Raw genomic sequence first — 15,895 nt, forward strand, 5'->3', positions numbered from 1 at the left:
GCAGATGTCCAGCAAGAGATGAATAGCTTAGAAGCCCTTGATGATGGCTTCTAGGATCTACATCTCAGAGACGTGTTGGAGAGGAGCAGCCAGACCCAAGAGGCTGAACAGTGTGCGTCCTGAGTGAAGTTGTGTCATTGTGAATGGCAGGCATGCTGCCCAGGACACAGGGCTTCAGAGATAGTGCAATAAAACTTGGAAGCAGGTGGAAACTCTGGCAGTAGTGCATAGAGTGGGCCCTGATGTGTCTATGGTCATTTTTCCATCTAACTCTATCCAGTGTCTTTTTCTGACCTCAGCCTATACCAGGCATGTACACAATGCACATACAAAAATGCAGGCAAAACACATGTAAAATAAAAACAAATAAATGTTTTAAAAAGATGGAGTGTTGTGCCAGAGAGTACCATCTGTGCCTTTTCTAGCTAACTTCACTTTTGGGTGTGACTGGTGGAAAAGGAAAGTGGGATTCATAATGTCTGAGGGCCTCTGGGCAGCTTAGCAGCCACCCTTGAATGCAGGGATTAGGACCAATGTCTTGAGATGGGCTGTCATCTAACCTTGCTTACTCACTTCACATGAAAGTGGCACTACTGTCGGAAAAATAACAAAGTAACGACTTGAGGCTCTAGTCCCCAGATCTGGAGAGTCTCTTTGAGACTAGCAGGCTTGGTGTGATGCCTTTGACTCCCATCCTGGGATGGCAAGCTGTTCACACAACATGGACTGAGGCACCTTGCTCCTGGCCCTTTCCTGATGGGGAAGCCTTTCTCATATCTTCTGAGTTGTCAATTACCATTGGAAATCTTTCTTTGTCACTGGGCGTAAGATTTATTAATGACACACTTTTCCTCTCAAAGGGATTGTTTACAGTTGGAAACTTTTTCATCTGACAACCTGGTTAACATTTGTGACCAAAACCTTCCTCTCTCATGTGAATTTCCATCTGTGATGGAAACTTTCTTCTCTATCCCAGGAGACGTTTGCTCGTGTTGGACAGCTTCTCCCAGTGTTGCCTACAGTATTTTCCATTTTCATCACTTGAGTTAGGTATTTGTGCCTGAAAACTCAGCACCTCTATCTCCTTGGGATGGTATAATTAAGAACTCTTCACAACTTGAGTGGCTACTTCCAACTGGAAACTTTCGTTCTCTTATCTCCTGAGTTTTCACCAATAACCATGTACTTTTTTCAACTGCCTGAGTTATTTATGATTAAGTAATCTTGTGAATTATTACTAGAAAGTCCTATTTTTTTTTCAAAGAAAATTTCTACCTTTCCCAATAAATTCTTTCTTGGTTTTGTTTTGAGACTGGGTTTCACTATGTAGGCGAGATAGACCTGAAACTTGAGATCCTCTTGCTCAGCTTCCTAAGTGCCAAGGCTGCAGGTGTGCACTACTGTGGCTGGCAACCTGTCTTTTATTCCTGTTTTACTTGTGTGTGTATATGTGTGGGAGGATGTGCACCTTCTTGTGGAGGCCAGGAATCAATTTGGCTGTCATTCTCAAGCACTGTCCATCTTGTTTTGTTTTTGATTTTAGACTTATTTATTATTGTTTTATATGTATGTATGATTGCCTGCATGTGTGTATGTGTACCATGTACATGCCTGTTGCCAGCAGAGGCCAGAAGACAGTATAAAATCCTCTAGAACAGGCAGTTGAGAATGGGAACTAAACCTGGATCTTCTGGAAGAGCACTAAATACTCTTAATCACTGAGCTTAGAAACCTACTATGTCTGTTATCTGAATTGTCACTTGTGACCAAAACCTTTCTTTGTCCCTTGATTTATTCAGGAACCCATATTTGAATTTGAGTGGTCCTTTGTAATTGAACTTTATCTTTTGTTTTTTTAATATAACAAACATGTTTTTATCAAATGAATATTATTTATGACGAGAAGCCCCCCTACCCCATCGTGGTGCTATCAATGGAATCCAGGGTTATTTGCATGCTATGTAAGTATTCTGCCTTTAGTGATCCTCCAAGCTCCAGAAGCTTCCCTTATCTATCAAGTTATTTGTGCCTGGAAAGCTTCATTCTCTTGATATAACTGTTACTTTTGACTGAAATGTTCAATGTCTGTCACCTGAGTTATATACTTCACTCTGACAAGAAACCTAATATATCTGCCAGCCTAGAGATCATTTGTGACTAAGGCCTTTCCTTGTCTGTCAATAATGACTGGTAACCTTTCCTTCTATTTTCTAAGTTATCATGAGCAAAAACCTTTATCACTTGAATTATCGTTTGCAATTAACATTTGTCACCTTCTTTTAGATTGTTACTAGAATCCTTTCTCTATCACCTGACTTACTAAATGTGACAGGGCTTTGTTTTTGAGTGTCACCTGAGTTATCATTAACTTAGGCTTGAAAACTTAATTATTCTACTGTATAAATTTTCTTTTATGATTAAAAATCTTTATCATCTGAATTTTTGTATCTGAAAACCATTTTTTTCTTATCACCCAAGTTACCATTTTTGGCCAGATAACTTTCTTTTTTTTTATTAAGAAAAAAAATTTTTAATACAATCTTTTCTCATTTTACATAGCTATCCCCTTTCCCACTCTCTCCCCTCCTCCCATTTCCCCCGTTTCTCCTCTACCCCACCTCCCCATCCGCACTTTAGAAAGAGTAAGCCCTCCTATGGGGAGTCAACAAAGTCTGACACTTCACTTTGTAGAAAGACCAACGCCTTCCCCCACTATATGTAGCCTGAGCAAGGAATCCCCCCAAAGGCAGCGTTCTCCTAGATGCCAGTTCAAGCACTAGGGATAAATCCTTGTCCCACTGCCAGTGGCCTCATAGACTGTCCATGCCTCACAACTGTCCTTCACAGTCTGTGGGCCTAAATTGGTCCTATGCAGGTTCACCCTCTGTCATTCCAGAGTCAGTGAGCTCTCACTAGCTCAGGTCAGCTGTTTCTGTGGGTGTCACCATCATGGCCTTCACCCCTTTGTTCATATTAATTATTGTTCCTCCCTCTCTCGGGCTGATCTCAGGTAGCTTGGCCCAGTGCTTCACTGTAGATCTCAAATATAACATCAGTAGCACAGATAGTGAGAGCAACAATTAATAAATAGAACCTCCTAAAATTGAGAAGCTTCTGTAAGGCAAAGGACACAGTCACTAAGACAAAATGGCATCATACTGAATGGGAAAAGATCTTCACTCACCCCACACTGGACAGAGGACTGGTCTCCAAAATATATAAAGAACTCAAGAAACTAGACATCAAATTACCAAATAATCCAACCAAAAAAAAGTGGTACAGATCTAAACAGAATTCTCAAAAGAATTGCAAATGGCCGAAAGATGCTTAAGGAATTGCTCAACATCCTTAGCCATCAGGGAAATGCAAGTCAAAATGACTCTGAGATACCCTCTTATAGCAGTCAGAATGGCTAAAATCAAAAACACCAATCATAGCTTATGCTGGAGAGGATGTGAAGTAAGGGGAACACTTATCCATTGCTGGTGGGAGTGCAAACTTGTACAAACACATTGGAAATCAGTATGGTGTTTTCTCAGAAAATTGGGAATCAGTCTACCTCAGGACCCAGCAATACCACACTTGAGCATATACCCAAAGGATGCAGACCCATACCACAAGGACTTTTCCTCAACTGTTTTCATAGCAGCATTTTTTGTAATAGCCAGAACCTGGAAACAACTTAGATACCTGCCCCTCAACTGAAGAGTGGATAAAGAAAATGTGGTACATTTACACAATGGAATACTGCTCAGAGGGAAAAAAGAATACATCTTAAAATTTACATGCAATGGATGGAACTAGAAAAAACTATCCTGAGTGAGGTAACTCAGACCCAGATAGACAAACATGGTATGTACTTATAAGTGGGTATTAGATGTAAAGCAAAGGATAACCAGCCTATAAGATCTCTGGGATAACGATATCAGAGACACTAGATAACAAGGAGAACCCTAAGAGAGACATACATAAATTCCCCTGGGAAGGGGAAACAGACAAGACCTCCTGAGAAAATTAGGAAAAGGCTGGAAGGGGAGGGGAGGTTGAAGGAGAACATGAGGGAATGGGATACTTAGGATAGGGGAAGGACAGGGAGAGAAAAGAAAGATGTCTTGATTGAGAAGCAGCACTAGGGAAATTCCCAGGAATCCATAAGGAACCCCAGCTAAGACTCAAAGCAACAGTGGAGAGGATGCCTAAATTGGCCTTCTGCTGTAATCAGAGTGATGACCTTAATTGTCATCATAGAACCTTCAACCAGCAACTGATGGAAGCAGATACCGAGAACTTATTTTTCTATTGCTTGAATTATAACTTGGAATTCACATTTAGAGATCAGTTAAGTAATCAGTGGTCAGACTGCCAACCTGATACATCACATGGACGGCCTTCATGACAAAACCTTTCTTTCTCTATAATCTGAACTCTCAGTTAGGACTTCTCTTTGATTGATGGAGTTAACATTTTCTCTGAAAAGTCATTCTTCATCACTTGAGTCATAACTATAACAGAAAACATCATGTCATCACCACTGATAACTAAAAATCTTTCTTCAAACACCCAAATTATTGCTTATGGCTGGAACCCTTTCTTCCCTCATCCGAATTTGTTTTTCAACCAAAACTCCTTTTCAGCCATCTTCATGACTGAAGAATTTTTGTAATCTTATCCAACTTTTTTAAAATTTCTTTAAGACGATCTTTTTTATTTTACATACTAATCTGTTGGGAGCTGTGAATCCCCAGATTTTCTTGTAAACAACTTGTTTTCCTCTGCTCTGAGACAGCTTGCAGCTGCTCTGAGCACGAGACTCTCAGAAGTTCCTGATGGCAGGAGAGTGGTTTCTGGTACGTTTGGCTGGGGCATGGCTATCAGTTAAGGATCTCTTTATAAGCTGCTCTGGTACACAATAAAGGGGGCACTCCTGTTTCAAGGATGACCCATGTCTCCGTCTGTGTGTCTTTGTGTGTTTCAGTCTCCAGCCCCACGCCCGGTTTACGAACTGTATGGCATCGCAGAGTGCAGATGGGCAGGATATGCTACACTAATCCCAGTTCCCCTTCCCTCCCCTCCTTCTGCTCCCCCCAACCTTCTCTCCACCCCACTCATCTACTGAGATGGGGTGAGGCCTCCCGTGGGGAGTCAACAAAGTCTATCACATCACATTGAGGCAGGACCAAGGCTCTTCACCCTGTATCTCGGCTAAGCAAGGTATCTCCCCACAGGGAATGGGCTTCAAAAAGCCAGTTCATGCACTAGGGATAAATACTGGTCCCACTGCCAGTGATCCCACAAACTGCCCAAGCCACACAACTGTCACTCTCATTCAGAGGGCCTAGTTCGGTCCTATGTAGGTTCCCCAGTTGATCCAGACAACTTCTTAGTCACTCTGTTGTTCTATTGCTGTGAAGAGACACCATGACCAAGGCAACTCTTATAAAAGAAAACATTTAGTTGGAGGCTTGCTTACGGTTTCAGAGGCTTAGTCCATTATTATCATGGCAGGGAACATGGTGGCAAACAGCCAGGTGCTAATCCATAGATCAAGAGCAGCACCATGTCTAGCATGGGCTCTTGAAGCCTCAACTCCCACCCCCAGTGACGCTCTTCCTCCAACAAGGCCACACCTACTCTGACAAGGTCATACCTCAGTTCCCCTCTCTGGTCACTAAGCGTTCAAATATATGAGCCTCTGAGGGCCATTTTCATTCAAACCACCACACACAGTTTACAATAAAACTTTCTTGGCCACCTGAGTTATTAATGATGGAAACCTTTCTTGGTTACTTCAGTTATCATGTATCACTGGCATTATCTCTTGTGATTGATACTGTCACTATTGTGTAACTTATCAACCTATTCAGGCTTTTTTCTGTTGTAAGAATTAAGGATGGAAACCTTTTGTGGCTCACCTTACTGGGTTTTTTTTGTTTCATTTCGTTTTGAAAGAACCTTGTATCAGACACAGTACTCTTTCAGGAGTTATTGTCTATGGCAGGTAATATTATTTTGGGGAGTTAGCATAGTAAGTATTGGATTTCATCATGGTACCTTATTACATATGCCTTATTTTACTTTGTTCTCTACTATTCTCCTTACCTACTAATCTACTTCCTTCCCCTCCCCTCTCCAGTTGGTTCTCTCTTCTTCCATTAGTCCCCCTTCTATTTCTGTTTACATGGAATCCATTATCCTCTCTATTTATCTTCTTTAAAATCTTTTCTTCCAGCCGGGCGGTGGTGGCGCATGCCTTTAATCCCAGCACTCAGGAGGCAGAGGCAGGCGGATCTCTGTGAGTTTGAGACCAGCCTGGTCTACAAGAGCTAGTTCCAGGACAGGCTCCAAAACCACAGAGAAACCCTGTCTCGAAAAACCAAAAAAAAAAAAAATCTTTTCTTCCTCTTTTAATTCTGTAACCTACAAACACATATAGGAATACATGCATATATGTACATATATCTTATTTAGGTTCCGTATGTGAGAGAAAATACATGCAGTATTTATCTTTTTAATTGGCTTTTTCCTTTAACTTAATGATTTCTAGTTATATCGATTTTCCTGTAAATGTTTTTTATTTTTCTTAATGGCTACGTAAAATTCCATTGTTTATATGTACCATGTTTTCTTTATTCACCTGTTGATGGGTGGGTAAACTGGTTCTGTTTTTTGGTTGTTGTGCATAGTGCATAGATGGGTATATGTATCTCTATGGTGCATTGACTTCAGGTATATACCCAAGACTGATATAGTTGGATCACATGATATTCTACTTTCAGTGTTTAAATACACCTCCATACTGGTTTTCATAGTAGATGTAAAAGTTTACATTCCCACTAGTAGTAAATGAAGGTCCCTTTACCCAATCTCTTTGCTGGCATTTTTTGTCTTAGTTTTCTTGATGATAGCCATTCAGTAAAATGGACCCTCAAAGCAGTTAATTTCCATTTCCCTGATGGCTAAAGTTGTTGAACACTTTAAAAAATATTCTCTGGCCATTTGTGTATATTTGAGAACTGCTCATTTTCCCACCGCCTGTCTGTCTCCCTCTTCCCTCTCCTTTGTCTCCATTGACAGGATTAGATCATGAGAAGGTCCCATAGGTCATCCTTTTCTCTCAGGGTATCACTCACTTGTTGCTATTTTTTTCTACTGCAAAGTTTACCAAGCCTGTCTTTCATGTGGTTATATAAATCTGTGTATTGATCTTTTATTATTGCTAACTATTGCTAATTATATATAATAAACAATAATAAAATGTATCTATTTGTTCTAAAATTCTATTTTATTTTTTCTTAGTGAGGTTTTATTTCCTTTATGTTTATGTTTCCTTCAGCTCCTTCAGCACATTCACAATAGCTTTTCTAGACAACCCCAGCAGTCTCCAGAGCGACCGTACTCAGCAGCACCAGCACTGTGCAGAGTTCAGGGCCAGCCTGGTCATCTACAGGAGCTAGTCCAGGACAGGTTCCAAAGCTACAGAAAAACCCAGTCTCAAGAAAGAAACAAAAACAACCAAACCAAGAGCATCTGTCTGCACGGGCTTCACACGAGGAGTATCTTCCTGGTGGATTAAATTTGCCTGTGTCAGTTTGGTATAAAGAAGCAAGTCTTCTCTGTCTTGTGTACACACGCAAATGTGTACGTACACACACACAGCTGCAAAAACTAAGCACCAAAAGCCAAATCATCCAATCAAAAAAGACAAATGCAGTAGACAGGTCTCAAAGGAATAAATACAACTGGCCAGTATATGCTTGAAGCATATTTAACATTTTAATTTTCTTGTAATTTCCAAAGCTTGTTTAAGTTCACACATAATTTTTTTAAATATTTATTTATTTATTATGTATACAATATTCTGTCTGTGTGTATGCCTGAAGGCCAGAAGAGGGCGCCAGACCTCTTTACAGATGGTTGTGAGCCACCATGTGGTTTCTGGGAATTGAACTCAGGACCTTTGGAAGAGCAGGCAATGCTCTTAACCACTGAGCCATCTCTCCAGCCCCACACATAATTTTTGTTTGTTGGTGGTGGTCATTTGTTATTTGTTTTTTTCCCCTAATTCAACAGTGTTTCCTGGAGATGGAAAGCATTAAATAGAATGGTTAAAGTTTTGTATGACAGTCCTGACCTTTATCTGTCACTTGCATCCTACTCAGGAGCTCAGAATTCATAGTAGTTGATTAGGGACATCCCTAGCCCTTGAAGGACTTGTCAATCTTCACAGCTGTGTCATTAAGAGGCCAGAACAAATGGCTGTTTGAGCTACCACCCTTAATTGTGAAGGAGCCTACCAAAGCTCAGGGAAGGGCCTCTGTCAATCATATTTCTCAAGAGAAAGGAGTTTCTGCATTTGAAACCATTGCTTGGTGGAAGGGTGTTTGCTGTTGTGGAATATTATTTTAAATAGGCAAAAAATGCATTATATTTGTTTATGCTGTGGAGTGTTACTTTAACTGTGTAAAGGTGTGTTACATTTGTTTATGCTGTATTTGTTTAATGATGTAAGGATGTGTGTTTAATTATGTAAAGATGTGTTGCATTTGTTTTACTTTGCCTGCCTAAGGCACCTGATTAATCTAAAAAATTGCTGAACCTCTGGCCAATAGCTAGGCAGAGAATAACTAGGAGGACTCTGGGCTTGGGAAGAATGAGAGAAGCAGGAGGAGGAGAGAAAGAGGGAGAAAGAGAGGGACACGCCTGGGATAAGAAGCCAAGCAGCCGCTAGCCAACCAGACACAAGAAACAGTGAAAGTAAGAAATACAGAGAAATACAGGAAGAAAGAAAGAGAGAGAGAGAGAAAGAGAGAGAGAGAGAGCCCTGAGGCAAAAGGTAGATAAAGAGAAACAGCTTAATTTAAGCTAAAAGAGCTACATATAACAAGCCTAATCTAGGCCACAGGTTCATAATTAATAAGTCCCCATGTCATGATTTGGGAGGTGGTTGGTGGCCTAAAAGAAAAAGCCTGCTACAGCTTGCTTTGTCTTTCTGTTGGCTTCAGGGGCCACAGTGTCCCAAGCTCCTTGAAGGCACAAAGCAATTTATTTACTCTTCCCCTTTTTGTTTGTTTGAGACAGGAGCTCGAGACGTAGCTATGACTGCCTTAGAACCTGAAATGCAGCCCAGTTTGGGCTTAAACTTGCTGTTACCTCCTCCCTCTACCTCCTGAGTTTGGGGATTACAGGCCTGGGCCACTACGCCGTGTTTCTTACTTCCATTTCCTGCGGCTGGTGTTCCCCAGTGATACATGTTGTCTTTCCCTCTCTGGCCTTCATTCCTTTAGCAGCTGCATAGCTGGGCTCTGATGTCTCCACATTCTCTTCCTTCCTAGAAATCACCAAGGACAGCTTAGTCTGAAGATTGAGCCTTACTGGGGTCTGACCGCAGAGCCTGGGTTTCAGGACATTCCCTAGCCCCGACACTCACATCCCTAGGATCGGATACACACCTCTTGTTGTTCTCATCCCACTGGCCACCCAGGGGAGACTGCAGTCTCAGGAGATCGCTGTACCCAGAGTGGGTAGAGCAGGTGCCACCGATGACTTTGAGGTAGCCCGGCAGCTGATGATACTCTTCATGACCAGCCTGTGATCCACTCTTCATGTGGGTAACAGTCCTAGCTTTGGTTCCAAAATGCTGTCCCCTCGCGTTCCTCCTGGCTGCTGAGTGTATTCCCTCATTCTGCCAACACAAGCACTCATTTACTAGGGAGCCAGAGTGGCGGCTGGCTTCTTGTGGGACAGAATCTGCCCAAAGTTGGTTTAGCTGCTAGTAAGTCCTTCAAATATAATGTTATTTTACATTGATTTGTTAGTTTTTAAAAAAGTGTTTAAACCAGCAACCTCTTCTGAGATGTCTTAAATTTCATTCTGCTAATAGCCACCTATGAACTACATAATTCATAGCCATATACTTATAACAGTGGTTCTCAACCTGTGGGTCATGACCCCATTGGGGGTGAAATGACCCTTTCACGGGGTTCCCATATCAGATATCCTGCATATCAGCTTTACATTATAATTCATAAGAGTAGCAAAATTATAGTTATGAATTATCAATAAAAATAATTTTATGGTTGTCTCTACAACATGAGGAACTGCATTAGGAAGGTTGAGAACCACTGACTTAGAAGAAGCTTTGCCTTAGGGCTGGAGAGAGTGCTGGCTATTATCAGTGGTGTCTAGAAATGGATATTCACTTTAAGGCTATTCAGAACTAGAGTACAAACTTCTCAGCTCTTCAGTGTCCAGAGGGAATGCCAGCAGCACATCCACCGACACGTGCACTTACCTATAGACACCGTCTCCAGTGGCTTAAGACTTTGGTTGAAGAAAACAAATAACCAGGTCAAATAAATACACATTTATCCATTAGAGCATCCCTGAAGCATAGAACTTTCATAAGGAAATGGAGCCCCGAAGGCATTGTTAGTCAAACACCCATGCGCCAGATCAAGCCTGTGGCAGGTCTGAGGGAGGCTAAAAGAAGGTAGGTGATTTTAACAAAATGGGTTGGTCCTTGTTGATTAAAAAAACAACAGTAGCAACATAATGCTTGCCCCTGTTTCAGGTATTCTCTGCCGTGAAATTTCACCTCCTGTTTCTCAGAATGGGACCATAGGGAAGTGACGCTATTACAGCTGTCATTTCTGAGTGCCTTGAGCTCACCGTGATCTACATCCAGAACAGAACCTTTCTGGGTTCATGGTCTTAGCTCCTCACATTGTGTCCTGAAAGGAGATAGAAGGCTTCCTGACCCCACACTTAGGAGGCTGCTGTTTCTCGGAATTCAAATAGCAAGCCATTGCAAACATTTGTACTTCAACTGGGTCTGGTGTAGGTGTGGACTTCAGCAACTGGCTCTTTTCCCAGATAGGAAAATATCAGCAAAGAAAGTGGTCCAACTCTCCCCTATAAAGCAGATCACTCATGTTGATGCAAAATGCAGCTTTCACCTGAAAGGTAATAAGAGTTAATTCTTATGCCAAATTAGCTTGATCATAACCCAAGAACATGAACTCACCATCACCAAAAAAATGGGAACAATTTCACCAAGTTTTTATGCTTATAGAATTTGTTAACTCATAATTCAAGGTCTTTTTTCAAATACCTTCGTGGAAACATTGGGTTGGACAGGTTAGCAAAGTAATGAAGTCTCTGCTATAGGTCTCAGTGTTATCTGATGACATTCTAGCTTTTAGGTTGGTGGAAGCTAGTGACCTATTACAATGCTACATGTCAAAAGATTTGACTCATAGACACAGCAGTGAAGAGTGAGGGGCTATGAAGGAGACTAAAGAGTAACCAAAAAGCGGGTGGTGGTGGCACATGCCTTTAATCCCAGCACTCAGGAGGCAGAGGCAGGTGAATCTCTGTGATTTCGAGGCCAGCCTGGTCTACAAGAGCTAGTTCTAGGACAGGCTCCAAAGCTACAGAGAAACCCTGTCTTGGAAAACCAAAAAAAAAAAAAAAAAAAGAAAGGAAAAAAATAGTAACGAGTAATTTTGCTATAGATCAGTGGTTCTCAATCTTCCTAATACAGTTTCTCACATCCTGGTGACCCCCCAACCATAAAATTATTTTCTTTTTTTTTCTTTTTCTTCTTTTTTTTTTTCTTTGGTTTTTCGAGACAGGGTTTCTCTGTGGTTTTGGAGCCTGTCCTGGAACTAGCTCTGTAGACCAGGCTGGTCTCGAACTCACAGAGATCCGCCTGCCTCTGCCTCCTGAGTGCTGGGATTAAAGGCGTGTGCCACCACCGCCCGGCCCATAAAATTATTTTCATTGCTACTTTATAACTGTAATTTTGCTACTGTTATGGATAATAATGTAAATATCTGATATGCAGAATATCTGATATGCTACCCATGTGAAAGGTACTTTGACCCCCTCAAAAGAGTCACAGATTGAGAACCCCTACTCTAGATCTTCAATATTTCAGCTTTCCATGATCACAAAAACCTAAATTATTGTACAAGTCATTCTTGTGCAATATTGAATGTAGGTATGGCTCTTTTCTGAGAACTTCAGGTCACACTCAGTTTGGAGTTGGGCCACGTCCCATCAAGAGGTTCTTTTCCATAGGGGGCTTTTGAGGTCTCTGGGAGGGCAGCTGAAGTTCAGTAAGGGACAATGATCTGCTAGCTGTTTCTGGGTCTGTTTTCTTTTCTGATGGACTCAGCATCGGTGTGAGATAGTCCTACCATCATATTCGCTGGTCTGCAGTGTGCGCCCTGTGTTTCAGCCACCTTCCCCTCTTCCGGATGTAGGAGGTGTGACAGCCACGTACCTACATTGCTGAGCACTGTAGCATTTGCAAGTAGTGGCTACATTGGTATGGGATCAGCCAGCCTGTGTGAGTGAGGCTTTGTCTTCACATGCAGCCTTGTTATCTACCTCCCAGGAAGATGTACAGATCCAAGGATTAACAGTGGTGATCAGATGACAACCGCAGGACAATGGTCACCATCTACCCATCCTTCCCAGCTGCTCTGGTGACTGAGAGGAACCCATTCCCACCTCTGACTCCAGTTTGTTGCCAGTGAGGAACACAGCTCAGGTGACTCTTGACTTTGAACAGATCTCAGGTCTCCTGTGTCGAGGAGAGTCAAAGCCACATGAGCACCACCAGAAAGTCAATTCCTGGACCCAACGCTGACTCAGGGCAGGGCTCTATTTTTTGCCGAGGGAAATGCTTTCTTGTATTTCACTTTTGGAGAATGTACCAAGTATTCTGGCTCGTTTTTGTCTGGCTCAAACTTTAGAGTGAAAATGAAGCACAACCTATTACTGAACTTGGCCTAGCAAATGGAAGAAACTGAATTGCCACATCCTACAGAGGGAGATGGGACGTCTAACAAGGCAGCCTCCATTCTTTCTGGAACCAATACTAATGCTATTCCTTTGTATATATTCACTTCTGCCCACTCCAGAGAGGAAGAGCTCATTGTCTACATGAAAGAAGAGAGTTTATTGCTGGGACCTGAACTTAAAGCCAATCAGTGACAAGCTGTCAGTTTTAAATGATCAAATGCTTTAACCTTACATTGTAAATAACTACCAGTCAGATGCTTCATCTCCTCTGTGGGAATTGATGTCTGTCTACAGAGCTAGGTGCTTTAGTCACCAGGCTCCTCAGGAAGCTGGGTGTTGTCAAGCACGAGTCCAGACACTGCTACAGAGTCCCCAGTGAGGCCTGCATCTGACCATGAGAAGAAACTGCTTTGAATGGCCCTCCAAAGCCTTGCTGACAAGGAGTGTTGCATCCAAATAATGGAACAGTGACTGATCTCCGACCTCACAGGTGACCTGAGGGAGGTACTCCAGACAGCACACAGTGCAGCATGTCAGGCCACATGGGGGAATGTGGGAGGACTCACATGTGTCCCCTTGTTTCCTGTATAACCCTGTACATAGACTTCCCTGTTATTGTGACTTCATTTTACAGCATCACACTGAAAGGGGTGACGGTATAGAGAAGGAGTCATCCCAAGGCTAGCATAGGGCTTGAGGGCCAGAACCACCCAGTCCAGTATCTTCCAGGCCTTAGTACTTCAAGCACAAAGATGCAAAAGGCAATAACCCCATTCAATACCAATGCCGCCAATGTCTGTTTGCTGGGAATTTTGAGCACCTGGGAAACTCTCGCCTCCTAATCAAGAGCAGAAGTATCCAGAATCTCTTTGGAGGCCTTGTGCTTGCCACAGATCTCAGGGATGGTCTTTATCCAATCAATCAATTTCTTCCACCTGGTGCAGCCAGGCAGTGGGGCTTTCCATAAGTGCCTTCCTGATGACCTTTTCTGCTTTCTGAAGAAAGTTGGGACCTCACTTTATCTATGTGTGAAGGTGACATATTCATCCTTATTCTTCAGTTGCCCTAGCTTTGGGGCAACACACTTGAGACTGTTCCTCAGTCTCTACATGAATAGTATGCTTCACATGGGGTCTCAGCATGCCCGTGAGGCTATGTCCCAGGGTGACTTTGGCACCTCTGTATCTGAGCTGTGGAGCAGTTTGAAGTTCATAGTGAAGATGGGTCTGCTAGCTGCCTCCATTCCTTTGCTAGCGTGCTCTTGTCATGGACCGTGATCTCAGGAGCTTTCTTACCCTGGTCGTGGGGAGGACCATTGCCGGTCTTCTCAGTGATCCATATATCTCGTCTATCTAGTCTTATTTTTATCCTGAAAACTTGCTAGTTATTACTTTTTATGTACCCTGCTTTTCACTTATTTTTCTCTGCCCCTAGACCCTGTGTGGATGTGACTGTGGGTTTGGACTTTAGCCCTAAGGTTACAGCCAGCTGCCTTCCATGACACTTGCTCCTCTTGGTATAGCCTTCTTCTCCTTTAGGGAGTTTCCCATTGTGCACTTTACTGATGGAGAAGGAAGTTATCACGTGCTAACTGCTCTATAGGAGTTGCTCTGAGGCATAATAAACCCAGTGTCAAATGCCTAAATTTCCTGCCTGCCGCTTCCCCTGGAGTGTTGGTCTGATCACCGCAAGCAGGCATTACAGTCTCATTCATAACCCTTTGTTGCTGAACTCCCATCACCTTCTGTATTTCCTTCCTCCTATCCCAGGATGCCTCATTTGGGTTCTCTGCCAACAGCACGCTTTCAGGTCTTCCCACATGGTGGCTCTTGTGTTAGCCCCACTGCCTGGCTCTATCAGAGTTCCTGTGTGTTGTCCTCCTTAGAGTGTGTTCTGTTGTCTGCTGCCTGGTGCATGCTTATGCCTCCTCCTCCTCCCTTAAGTCAGCTGCCTCACAGCCGAGCCGTGTCTTCACCTAGCTGTCTATTCCGGGACAGAATCCTTCTCTGTCCTGGGAGGATTCTTCTGTTGGGCCAGGGAGCTGTAGTCTGTTTACTTTGGGAGCCTTTGGCTATCGGTCCCCTCCCGTTTCTTTCCAAGGGCTCTGGTCCTGAATATCACTGTCACGCTGTACTTTCTCTTGTGCTCTGGGCTTCGTTCCAGATGGTTTCTTCACAACTTCCTGCAGGTCTCAAGTTCTTGTGTCTAATATAATACTGAAACTCTCTGACTTAAGTTTCAATTATTGCTTAATTTCCTGGTTTTGCTTTTCAGGTTCAGCTTGCTTTTAACTAGTTTCAAGTCTCTTAAATGTCTGAAAGCACATGGAGCCCATTTATTTATTTATTTTTTAACCTCAAACACCGATGGACTCCACTGCCTATATCAACAAATAGGACCCTCTCCTGCTGTTTCTAAGGACCTTTATTACAAGCTACTAAGTTTTCTTGTACCTCCTTACCCAGGAAGCCTTGGGAAGAGGCCTGCATGAGGGTATGGTTGTCTACACGGAGGACTGATCAGACTCCCAGGAAGGTGATTGCAAGGCTGCAAGCTCACCTGGCTATAGACTTGTTATGAACTCCAGGGGAGATGCTCTTCTCAAGCTTATTCTCTGCAGTCCTTGGATTTGGTGCCACTCTCTGATTGACCCTGAGCCCCTCCACTGCGACTACCTTTGCTCTGGCTGCATCTCCTGTTGTCTGTCCTCTCTAGAAAATAAACATTGCTGTTTGCATCACTGTAGTGGCAAACTTCCAGGGATAAGACAGGCTCTGGTCTGGCTTCAGTTTCTTCAAGATGGGGATGCAGAAGACACCCTTCCTCACTGATTGACAATGCATCTGAGAAGGTGCTGCCGCAGCCACCCTTTTCGAGGGACCAGTCACCTAAACAAAAGAGCGCAGTCCTGCTCACAAAATGTTTAGGTGGAGTTTAGAGCCACTCAGCAGGCACGTGACTGACCCCCACACCTAGAGAGAACAGTATAGCTAGAACTCTAAAGAACTGTCTGGAACAAGTGAGCAGAGTCTCCCCGAGGACAGAGCCCAGAACAGACCCTGACACAGAGAATGTTTGAAAGACG

This window comes from Chionomys nivalis, chromosome 15 (assembly GCF_950005125.1).
Source record: "Chionomys nivalis chromosome 15, mChiNiv1.1, whole genome shotgun sequence".
Classification (NCBI taxonomy): Eukaryota; Metazoa; Chordata; class Mammalia; order Rodentia; family Cricetidae; genus Chionomys; species Chionomys nivalis.